The sequence below is a fragment of the Pyrus communis genome, chromosome 11 (assembly GCF_041283825.1).
Source record: "Pyrus communis isolate YQ-2024b chromosome 11, ASM4128382v1, whole genome shotgun sequence".
Lineage (NCBI taxonomy): Eukaryota > Viridiplantae > Streptophyta > Magnoliopsida > Rosales > Rosaceae > Pyrus > Pyrus communis.
This window is the reverse complement of record NC_142575.1, coordinates 6,449,904-6,463,225: the sequence shown is the minus strand read 5'-3', so window position 1 is coordinate 6,463,225 and position 13,322 is coordinate 6,449,904. Positions and strand designations below refer to the sequence as shown.

Sequence of the window (13,322 nt, the reverse complement as noted above, 5' to 3'; positions counted from 1 at the left end):
GATAGCCGTGGCTTACCATTAGTTGTCCCCCATTTAAAAAAATAATAAAAAATAAGTTGGCAATGAAGTGATTGGTACTTGATAAGTAAGCATAACAAACTTGCTTTTAAACTTGTGATAGTTAAATATAAATCCATGTATAATAGTTAAATATAAATCAATGGAGTGATTTATGAGCTTAATCTGTTGACTTATGTTTTTGATAAGTTTACACAAACTTGATGAACCTGATATATGAAGAAATTAAGGTTCCACCATAAAATCAATTAGCAACATAGGGAGTAGTCCAATCTCTTATATGCCCATGCAAGATCTCTTCTCTCATCAATGTGGGACTCATTCTCAACACGCCCTCTCATGTGTAGCGAATTTCAAGCCTAACATGTGAACAACACAACGAGATGACGTGGATCTTGCGTGGCCGTTTGGTTTCACACGTGGGACAACACAACAAGGTGACGTGGAACGCGTGTGGCCGTTTGGTTTCACATGTGAGACAACGTGCTCTGATAACATAAAGAAAGTTGAGGTTCCCAACCTCTTATAAGCTCATGCAAGATCTCTTCTTTCATCAATGTGGGACTCATTCTCAACAATATATATCATGATGAACAAGCTGCATGAAATCAATAAACTGTGAGCTAATGCCTTCTCCATAGACATACAACTGAGCCTAGAAAAATGTGGGAAGTAGGACACCCAAAATTCCATGTAACGTATTGGTATGTGCAATCAGATGACCGCCATGTGAGTCATGTAAAACAAGGGTAAATAATCTTCTAAATTTCAGGAAGCTCTCTTCCACTATTCTTCCTTGTATGATGCATTTGATATTAATATACCCTGTGACAATGAAGAGAGGTTGAAGTTTGAGAGTGAGTTCTATAGAAGGGATGTTTCAAGCAATAAACAAAACACAATAAATTCAGAGTTCCTCCAATATAGGAGTACCTCTCTAACAATGGAAGCTTTATTGATTACCAACAAATACTAGAGAACTCACAAACACAAAGTGTTCTCAAGTATACAAACTTATGTCTCTCAAAAACTCTCACACACAAAACTCTATCCCACATCCATCTATTTATACTAATAGATGTCCTAGGTTTACACAAAGTTCCTAGAATATAGGAAACCAAATCCTATACTAAAACCAAATCCTAAACCAACTAGGATACACAAATCCAAATATCTTGTATCCAAGATATCCTTATCTTTTTTAGTTTAGGCATGTTGATTTAATGCTAAATCCAACAATCTCCACCTTGGCATGAAATCCATAACGAGGTATCAAACAACTTTTGTTGCTCCACCATATTACAAGATCAAACTTGCTTCAACTGCACCAAAACCAAGCAATGCTCGAACTTAGCTGCATTAACAACCTTTGTCAACATATCAGCTAGATTATCTTCTATAGCAACCTTTTTTAGATGAATATCACCTTTAGCTACCACTTATTTCACAAAATGATATCGTACATCAATGTGCTTAGTCCTAGCATGAAGTACCCGATATCTGTCCAAATAAATGGCACTTTGGCTGTCACAACATACATCCAACTTGTGTTGTTCTACATCTAAATCTCCTAACAACCCCAGAGTCCACATTTCTTCTTTGATAGCTTCAACGATAGCCATGTATTCTGCTTCTGTGGTTGATAGTGCCACTGTTGGTTGTAATATTGATCTCCAGCATATAGGACCATTTGTCATAGTAAACACATACCCAGTCGTCGATATTCTCTTGTCTAAGTCTCCAGCAAAGTCTAAGTCCATATAACCAACTGAGAACTTATCAATTCCTTCATCACATCTTTCAAAACAAATACCCTTGTCCCTCATTCCATGTAAATACCTTAGTATCCATTTAGCAGCATTCCAATGCTCTCTTACAGGATTATGCATGAATCTACTAACAATTTCAGTTACGTGTGCTATATTAGGACGAGTATACACCATAGCATACATTAATCCTCCAACCAAATTAGCATCATCCATCTTCATCTTTTCTTCATCGATTTTGGGACATTGTTGACTGCTCAACTTGGAGAGAGCACCTAATGGAGTTCCTACAGGCTTAGTGTCTTTTGTTACTCCAAACTTTGGTAACAACTTCTCAAGATATTGCTTCTGAGACAAACATCCCAAACCTTTCTGTCTATCCCTTGTGATCTCCATTCCCAATATTTTCTTGGCTTTACCGTGATCCTTCATTTTGAGCTCCTTTCTCATTTGCTCCTTCAACTTTTCTATCTCTGAAATATTGCTTGAGGCTATGAGCATGTCGTCCACAAAGATTAACAAGTACATGAACGAACCATCTTTCAACTTCTTGTGATAAACACAGTGATCATAGTGACTTCTTGTATAGTCTTGACCCTTCATAAACTTGTCAAATCTTAAATACCACTGCCTGGGCAACTGCTTCAAACCATAAAGTGATTTTCTAAGTTTACAAACCAATCTTTCTTTGCCCTTCACTTGATACCCCTCGGGTTGTCTCATATAAATATCTTCATCCAAATTACCGTGAAGGAATGTAGTCTTCACCTCTAGTTGTACCAATTCAAGGTTGAATTGTGCAACTAGGGCAAGCAATATTCGAATGGAAGAGTGCTTAGCCACATGAGAAAAAATCTCATTGTAATATATTCCCTTATTCTGAGCATATCTTTTAGCCACTAGCCTAGCTTTAAATCTTACCAAGCTCTTGTCATCCACTTCATCATTCTTTGCATAAACCCATTTGCAACCAATTGCTTTCCTTCCTCTAGGCAACTCCACCAATTCCCAAGTCTTATTCTTGTAAAGGGAGAACATTTGATCGTCCATTGAATTATGCCATTTACTATCTTCTTCACTATTTACTGATTCTTCAAAATTATTGGGAATTTTAGCCTTAATTACTGGAAATGCATATACCATGCAGGCCATGCAATCTTTATATCTCTTTAAGATTTGCCAGTTCAGCTAGAAGCTTGTTAAACTCTTCTAGATGGCCAATCATCTTCATTCCCTTTTGTACTGGAACCTGTACAACTTACTCTTGAGATGCAGTTAATTATGTGCATTCTTCTTCATATATTTTGTCTTCAATGCAGCCCACAATTCTTTCGCATAAGTTATGTTCATTACACCATACTTCTGTTGTTTTCCCAATCATAGCCGAATTGTAGAACATGCATGAGCATTCAATCTTTCCCATTCTTTTTTTTTCATCGAAAATGAGATGTCTTATAACACAACAACCAAACCTTGTTGTATCAAGACATCTCAAACCTCACACTGCCATATAGCAAAGTTGTTCATTCAGTCAAATTTCTCAATTTCAAACATAGCACTCTAAATGGTCGTCTTGGTTCCACTAGTGTCAGAATTTTCTTCAACATCATCACTACTGGTGGAATCACCAGTCTTCGTCATTGCTTGATAGTCACAACCCACATAAGAACCTAAGCTCTTGATACCACTTATTATAAACTAAACCAAAAACCAATCAAGCAATAAACAAAACACAACGAATTCAGAGTTCCTCCAATATAGGAGTACTTCTCTAACAACGGAAGCTTTATTGATTACCAACAAATACAAGAGAACTCACAAACACAAAGTGTACTTAAGTATACAAACTTATGCCTCTAAAAAACTCTCACACACAAAACTCTATCCCACATCCATCTATTTATACTAATAGATATCCTAGGTTTACATAAAGTCCCTAGAATATAGGAAACCAAATCCTATACTAAAACCAAATCCCAAACCAACTAGGAAACACAAATCCAAATATCTTGCGTCTAAGATATCCTAATCCTTTTTAGTTTAGGCATTTTGATTTAATGCCAAATCCAACAAGGGAAACTATGAATGCAATAACATGTGAGGGCATAGAGAGGGATAAGAGGCCTGAGACGTATAAGCAGTGGCAGGTTTAATGCATGAGAGCTGGTTTACAGCCTTTGGCATTGGACCAAGATTTAGTGAAGATTTTTAAGGATAAGGTGAGGGTATGGCACCACAAAGATTTTGTAATTGATCAAGATAGTGATTAGATGCTTCAAGGATGGAAGGGCCGAATTGTGTATGCTTCTTCTTGTTGGGTGCCAGCGTAGGAATCTTGTAAAATATGTTTGTTTGAACTTCTTTGAGAATTGCAACGGAAATGATGATCAACAAACTAGGTAGAGGAGACTTAGCATCCTACTTTTCTAGCATATGTCTCTGTGCCCACTCTCTCCCTCTAAATTCCTGAAACTCTCTTTGTCATTGGCTTCTTTCTTTGGCTTGGGGTTGGGGGCAGCTCAGTGCCCTTCCTTCTTCGCCCTCTTCCCTTTTCCCTCTTCCCCTTTCTTCCACCCTCTGTTTTATCCCTATTTCCCTCATATCTCCCCGATTTTCGCCCTCCTTCCTCTTCCCCTATTTCCACCCTTTGTTTTCCTCCATTTCTCTCATCTCTTCCTCTATTTCCTCTCGATTTCATCATCATCCCCTGTTCCTCTAACTCCACCCTCTTTTTCCCTCCTCCAAATCACCATGGTTGAAGTTTTAGATTTTCCTTTTATGCATTTAGCTTTCGGATGTTTTATTTCTAAGCATTTTGTGTCTCAAGTTGATCTAAACTTGGTCTCAATCTTTCCTGAGTTGATCTCATATTTATTTTCTTTGCCTTGTTCCTCTCCAAACATCACTCCTCACCATGAATCTTCTACCATCTACCCTTGTTGCTCATTTCATTGGGTGTCTCCTCCTAGGATCTCCTTTGGAGGGGCACTTTGGTGGTTCGTAGCATTTAAAGTGCATTTTGCACTATTTGGTAAGACTATGGGAGCGCTTTCTACGTGGGTAGCTTGCCTACCCCCATTTTCCGTTCAACCATTTAGTTTTTTGGCCTTTCTTCCAGGTGGTGCTAATGGATTTGCGATGGTGGTGTGGCTGTTTTGGTGGAGGTGGCTACTTTACATTTTCATGTCTAGGTTTTTTTATTTGTTCGCTGCTATGGGCTGCTCACTTTGGGCCCTTCTCATTGTAGTTTTCATTTATGGAGTTGGGTTTTTGCTTGGCCATTTTGGACTCTCTTTTGGACTTGTCTTTACCATGTAGTAGCTTTCTCTTTCAATGAAATTTACCTTGATTGTCCAAAAAAAAAAAAATCCTAGCAGATATGTAGAGATGAATGTATGTATGCAGAACATTCAACAGCAAAGCCTAAAGAAATAGAGAGATGAGAATGAAAGAAAGAGTACGAAGAATGAAAGCTTTTGTTATTTCTCAACAGATTCAATATGAATCTCACACACAGAGAGTACATGTTTATATAACCTACAGATATGCCTTATCAACTACGTTATTACTCCAACTACCTGATAACAAACTAACTAACTCTAATAGATGATGTGGTAATTTGTGATGATGTGTCAAATGATGTGGTAGTCAACTGATGATGTGGCAATAGCCATATACCTTCAACATCCCCCCGCAATCTCAACTAGGATTTTCCAGTTTGAGATTGTAACAATGTTTAACAAAAGATGAATTGTGAAGACCTTTGGTGAGAATGTCCACAGTTTGTTCTTCAGTTGGGATGTACACAACCTCCAAATTGCCTTGCACTCGCTCTCTCACAAAATGATAATTTGTGTCAAGGTGTTTTATCCTTGAGTGAAACACCAAATTAGCACTTAGTGCAATTGCAGACATATTGTCACAATGAATGGTAGGTGGAGCATCCAAGAACACTCCCAAATCCTTCAATACATTTCATATCCAAGCTATATCTGCTGCAGTATGCACTAAGGCTTTATATTCAACTTCAGTAGAACTCCTCGACATTGAATTTTGTTTCTTTGACTGCCATGAAATTGGATTATTCCCTAAGTACACCACATAACCAATGATTGATCTTCGAGTATTTAAATCGGCAGCCTAATCAGAATCAGAAAATGCAGTGAACTGTGAAACCGTGTTTGCAGAGAATGTAATACCAACATTTATGGTTCCTTGAAGATAATGAATAATTCGTTTGATAACTCCAAAATGAACATCAATTGGTGAAGACATGAATCGGCATACTGTGTTCACAGCAAAGGCGATATCTGGCCTAATAAAGGTCAGATATTGTAAAGATCCCACAATGCTTCGATAAGTAGTTGGATCTGTCAACAATTGTCCTTCTAAATACAACAGTGGATGATGAGGTTTACACGGGGTATTTGCTGGTTTGCACGAATTCAGTCCTGCTTTATGGACCAAATCTTTAATATACTTTGATTGACTAACAAAGATTCCTTTATCCTCTTTATATTGAACCTGTAATCCCAGAAAGTATATAAGCTGACCTATGTCTTTTAACTCAAACACCTCAGAAAGCTCGTGAATCACTTGTTGTATCTTCAAAGCATTAAATCCAGTTAAGATTATATCATCAATATACAGTAATAAAATGATGATATCAGATTCATCCTTCTTCACAAACAAACTTGTATCAGAAGCAAAAGTATGAAATCCTAGAATTGCCAAATAACTTGTAAACTTCGAGTTCTAAGCCCTTGGGGCTTGTTTCAAGCCATATAATGACTTAATCAATTTGCAAACATTGAGAATGATATGATAGATCAACAAACCCCTGTGGTTGCTTCATATACACTTCTTCTTGTAAATCTCCATGTAAGAAAGCATTCTTGATGTCTAGTTATCTGAGATTCCAATGATTCATAGCAGCTAAAGCTAAAATAATCCTAATCGTAGTATGCCTTACAACCGGACTAAATGTATCCAAGTAATCTACCCCTTGTTCTTAAGAGAAACCTTGAGCTACAACTCTTGCCTTGTATCTGGACACACTGCCATTTGGATTTTTCTTCACTTTGTATACCCACTTGCTTCTTACTATTGCTCGATCTTAAGGAGGTGGAACCAAGATCCAAGTCCCTTGTGCTCTAAGAGAATCACATTCCTTTTGCATTGCCTTTTGCCACTGTGGAATAGTAACAGCTTTCCTAAATGTTTTAGATTCTAAGACATCTATGATTTCAGAAATAAAGGAGTAGCCACCAATGAATAGCTCTTCCTTAGTGATTTGAAGGGACTGAAGTTGAGGACAATGTGTTATTAAAACAGCATAATTTCTTCTCTCAATTGTTCCACTTTTCAATCTAGTTATCATTGAGTGTGTAGATGAGGCAGTACTTGAATTTAAATCAAATAGAGATAAATCAAGAAGAATTACCTTTAGTTGATGATTTCAGTGGATAGGCAACAGTGATTGTGTACCAGAGTGATGATTTGTAGGAGAGTGATGATTTGTAGGAGAATGATGATGTATTGAACTTGGAAACCCATGTAACGAAGTACCGGCAGTCGAACTTGCACCATTGTCACCATTTCCAGGAGTAAATGGATTTGAACCAGTATCATGTTCTGATATATGCATAGAACTAACTGTTTGTGAATCAGTCTGTAAGTGTGAAGTAGCCATGTCTATTTCTCTTGGAACTTGTACCTGAATGACAATAGGTGCCTGAGACGACCTACAATCACTCGAAGAGGCCTTATGTGGTTGAGGTTGTGTGAGGGGATAAACATCTTCATCATGAATGACATGCCTTGATAAGATGAACTTTTTGGTTTTAATATCATAACAGATAACTCCTTTATAACCATGGGCAAAACCAAGGAATATCCATTAAGTAGATCTTGGTTCCAGTTTATGTTTGTTGAATGGTCTTAATAATGGATACACTGCAGTGCCAAAGACTTTAAGATGTTGAATCTCAGGAATACTACCAAACACAACTTGATAAGGAGACTGCATATTTAGATTCCTTGAAGGCATTTTATTAACTAAAAATGCAGCATGAGAACAAGGATGATACCAGAATATTGAAGGTATTTGAGCATCTGATAACAAATTAATAGCTGTCTCAACCAAATGTCTATGCTTTCTTTTAGCAAGACCATTTTGCTGAGGTGTATGAGGACAAGAAACTTGATGTACAATTCCTTTTATCTCCAAAAACTGTCTGAACATATTGCTCATATATTCCCCTCCACCATCTGTTTGAAGAAATTTAATTGAAGCACTAAAATGATTCTCAATAAAAGCATGGAACTTGGTAAAGATTGTAAAAGCATCTGATTTATTAACCATCGGAAAAATCCATACAAAACGAGAGCAATCGTCTACAAAGCTTATGTAATATATATAACCTTCTATAGACTGCTGTGGTGCAGAACCCCATATATCGAAGTGTATCCTTTCAAACACAATATTGGACTTAGCTTGACTTACATGAAACGACAACTTAGTCATTTTGCCTTGAACACAAGTAGTACATATAGAAGGACATAGATTTATAGTAGTTGACACTTCAGCATTATTCAACATAACACTAAGCATCTTTTCAGATGGATGACCTAACCTTTTGTGCCAAACTGCAGTCTTTATCTTCTTTCCAACAAAAGCTGCACATATTCCAATACTCGGAACTCTGGATCTTGAAAACACTGTTACTGGTATCTTGAATAGCTCTCCATCAGCACTCTTGTTGTGGTACACAATCCTTCGAGTTGCCTTGTCCTGTATAAAAAAGATCAAATTATCACATATAAACCAATAATTATTGTTTCGGCACAGTTTCTTAACAGACAATAAATTCATAGTAATATGTGGTACATGTAGCACATGATGTAGAATTAATGGCTTATGTTGTGTTGTAAGAACAGAAGAACCAATAGTCTGGACAACCAAACCTTCTCTATTACCAATAGTGATCTTAGCATCACCATTATAAGGAGTAAGCTAATTCAGAATGTCTACATTTGATGTTATGTGGTGAGTTGCACCTGTGTCTACTACCCATGTATCAGCAACTGGAAATCCATGAATATTTGTTCACTTGTTACATTTGATCCTTGAGCAGCCATGCCAGCAAGAGATGATGGGGGTGCACTTCCTTGATAGGAAAAATTATTTCTATGAAAACACTCCAAAGCTTTATGCCTTCTTTTCCCACAGATTTGACAAACCAAGAACCCACCAGATGATTGACTGTTATCAGCTCTAAAGTAGCAATTTGGTGTTGTATGCCCTCTTCGAGAACAGATTTGACATTCATGAGATATACCATTCTTGTAATTGATATTTCCACTCCAAGTATTTCCTTGTTTGCTCCCATTTCCAGAAAATAAGCTTTGAGAACCCCCATTTTGAACATATTTCCCACTGCTTGAAGATGCAGAGTATGACCGAGAGTTATTATTCCCACCATTGTAGTTATTCCTTTTGTTATTATTGAAATTATTCCTTCTATTAGTATTGCCACCATTGTAATGATTACCCTCTTGATATCTCTATGCATTTGAACTCTCTCCTTATTCATAACCTTGATCGACACCCTGAAACCTCTGTGAATTAGAACTACTTCCTTGCACATACATAGCTACCATAGAATTGGACAGAGTTGTAATTCTGGATTCAATACTACCTTTTGCTCCAAGAAGTTGAGCTCGAAAATCTTTCAAGGAAATCGGAGTTTCTCTGGCTAAGATGATTGTTATGATCATCTCAAATTCTGGAGGTACCCCAGATAGAGCAGCAATTACCAAATCATTCTCAGTTATTCTTTCCCCGGCAGCAATCAATTGATCCTTAATGGCTTTTAAGCGAAGTAAGTACTTATCAACAAAATCATCATCTTTTTGTGCAGTATAGAACTCGGTCTTGAGTTGATTAACCCTGGCCACCAAAACAGAAGCATATCGTTCTTGCAAACAATTCCAAGCTTCTTGACAAGTTTTACACCCAACTACGTAATCCATGGCATCATCCGAAAGAATAGCAATAAGCAAACTTAACAAGGATACATCTGTTTTGACCCACTCTTTATAGGCAGTAGTGATCTCTTTAGTTACACAAGCATCAACATTAATAACAAACTTTAGAGGGCACTGAGATTTGCCATTAAAGAAATCAAAGAAATCATAGCCTTTAAGCACAGACTGAAACTAATAATCCCATTTGACAAAATTATCTTCCTTCAACTTCATAGTGATCATGCCCAAAAGATTCTCAATTTTCACATAACTAAATACCATGACTTTACAATACTGTAATCACAAGCAATCTGAAGCAATTTGAAGAACACAACTGCGCAAACAGTTTTCAAGAATCACAACTTATCAAGGAAACACCCACGACTCAACAATTCTTCAAGGATTACTCCAATTTTAAGAGCAAACACTTCTGGTTTTGGCCTTGTTTATATGAAAACGCAAACGTCAATAAAAAAACAATGGCTATCGGCCTTTATGCTTTGATACACATATACTTCATCAATCATACAACCGACAACAAAAAGCAATGGCTATCGGCCTTCAAAATTTCAATCTTGCATAGAAAATTCTTCATTGCGACAATTACACAAACACTTAGAGTGCATAAAGAAAGATAACATCTGATAATCTTGAAATCGAACTACCCAGAACTCCAGAAGCTTTTCAATCACCAGAAATCTTGTATCAGCACAGCGGAAGTGAACATATCAAGATCGAATGGCTAAGATACCATGATAACATTCATCTAGATATGTAAAGATGAATGTATGTATGCAGAACATTCAACAGCAAAGCCTAAAGAAATAGAGAGATGAGAGCGAGAGAAAGAGTAAGAAGAATGAAAGCTTTTGTTATTTCTCAACAGATTCAATACGAATCTCACACACACAGAGTACATGTTTATATAGCCTGCAGATATGCCTTATCAGCTACGCTATTACTCTAACTACCTGATAACAGACTAACTAACTCCAATAACTGATGTGGTAATCTGTGATGATGTGTCAAATGATGTGGTAGTCAACTGATGATGTGGCAATAGCCATATACCTTCAACAGGCAGAGGTACTATTTCATTTCACATTTAAGTATTACGTTTATCCATGTTGTACACCAATATACATGCATGCATATAGTAGTCGGCTTTGTGGCTGAAGTACCTGAATACGCCATCTTTGTAATTAGAGTCTCTCTTTTTTATAATATGAAGTTTATCCTTGTGAGGGTTAAGTTTGAGTTATTCGACTCACTCAACAAGTTAAAAGAAAAAAGCTTATTTACATTTTTCATGTTTTTTCAGGTCATTTGTGGTAATACCTTCTCGAAGAACCTTAACGAAAGAGCGGTGTTTCTCATTAGATATTTACTAAACTATCTTTTTGGCTTTTGATCAACGCATATGATGGCTGAAGGCGTATTGGTCATGATAGATGATGGTTGAACGCCTCTCCCACTGGTATGATATGTAGTTATGTACATGCAGTCGGTACTTTAGGTCTTCAAGTTGAAATTTGTTCGAGTTTTGGTTTTGTTTTTCATTTGCTTTTGTTATAAGTTTCTGATTTAAGACTAGCAAGCTGATGGTGAGAAATGATACCATGATAGTGGTAATTGGCTAGTATGGAGAGAAATGTGAGTCTAAGCCTTATTGTTGAGAGAGTGTGAATCTATACCTTGGAATTAAACGCTTGCGTAATAGTTTAAATGAATTTAAATTTATTGTTAATTAATTTTAGGTTGGATGATCCCATTTTATTACAGAGGTTGGGCTATCCATCAACAATCCACGTATTGCTACGTCACTCATTAAGTTTTGTCCCCATTGGATAGACTTATACACTCCACACGCGAGAGACCATGTTGAAGTGGGAATCCCACCTCTACAAATAATCCTAGAAGTGTAAATGAACTATAGTATTGCTCAAACAATTTGAAACTGGCTGAGAAAGGAACACTCATTCTTTGGTATTCTATTTCCTTGCTGAGAAAGAAACACTTTTGAAACTGGAGGGGACCCTTCATTCTTTTTCATATAGTATTGCTCAAACAATTTGAAACTAGCTGAGAAAGGAACACTCATTCTTTGGTATTCTATTTCCTTGCTGAGAAAGAAACACTTTTGAAACTGGAGGGGACCCTTCATTCTTTTTCATATAAGTTTTTAACAAAGCACTGTCGATGTTGTGGATGGTGGGCAAACAATTTCGTTGTATAAAATTAATATTGTAAAGTTTGGGCCAACCTAAATTTGGATGAATGTAGTCCATCATAAGACAATTCTTCAACGTATTGAATATTTTTGTTGTTGTTGTTGGAGTTGAAGTAACAAAATGTTTTACTTAATTAGTTTATAGTTCTATTTTATGTTGGTCACTTTTGACTACTTGAAGCCGTCAGTCACTGTCCAAGCACCATCATATATACAGTTTTTTGTTTTTGTTTATAATTATACATTAGATTACTCCTATACTTAATTGAGAAATTTTTAAAAAACTTTGATTTTGATATGAATGGTGCTATTCACACACTCATATTTTTTCCTTTAATCATTTAATATTCTTTAATTTATTTGATCCCACAATCCAAAATTAAAAAAGATATATAGAAGGTAAAACGAGTGTTTGGATAGCACTATCCTATCTTAACTATGATTAGGGAATTCTAAGGTCATACTTCTCTGTAGAAGTTAAGAAATTGGTGATATTGCCCTTTGAGAATTGTAATGGTCATCCTCTTGCACAGTACAAGAAATTTGGGTACTGTCCTAAAATATCTCGGGATGTATCTCATTCTCTTCTCACTCACAACGCATGATGATGGAGCCTGTGATGTGTGAGAAAATAAAAAGAGATGTATTCTCAGGATAAGAAAAGACTTCTTTTTCTGTGAAAATCATGGTTTGCTTTTGAAAAATTAGTGACAAGTCTAATTATAGTAATGTTGATTATTTAGTCAACAACAAATTCATTTGGAATTTCATATCAGAAAAATCATAAAAAGATATAGAAAGAAGTGGCGGAGGGGTGGAGTTTATACTTCACCCCATATCAGAGAAACTCTTAAATTTTAGCTAAAATTGATAGATTTCGTCGATATTTCCGACATATCGGTTAAATATCGAAGAAATTTTTATATTTCGTCTAAACCAATGTTTGACATTCCCTAAAGTTTCAGTTTAAATTTTACGTTTTGAGCAAATTTCTTCATTTCCATTGAAGACAAATAATATCGATATATCCATCGATATTTGCACAAGTTTGCATATCGATATTTCTATCGCTATCGGTGTTATAACCAAATCCAGTCATCGGTATTTCCACCGCTATCGGTTTTCAAATACAACCCACTTACCCACGTGTACATTCAGATACATATATGATGGTGATCTTTCACTTTGACAATAATAGTTAACCAAAACCCAGTCATAATTAACCAAACCAATCAATAATTTAAGGCCAAAATGCTTACGTACGTAGTATTAGTCAAATG

The 13,322-nt window shown here is 36.3% G+C and overlaps 1 protein-coding gene across 1 annotated transcript in view; it reads left to right on the top strand.

Annotated features, from left to right (window-relative positions):
* Positions 1-11,154, top strand: part of LOC137742066 (scarecrow-like protein 34) — a 60,647-nt gene extending 49,493 nt beyond the window's left edge. Inside the window, exon 2 of the mRNA XM_088680135.1 lies at positions 11,134-11,154. The gene's annotated coding sequence lies outside the window, so the exon portion shown is untranslated. The remainder of the gene's footprint in view (positions 1-11,133) is intronic.
* Positions 11,155-13,322: the final 2,168 nt, after the last annotated feature.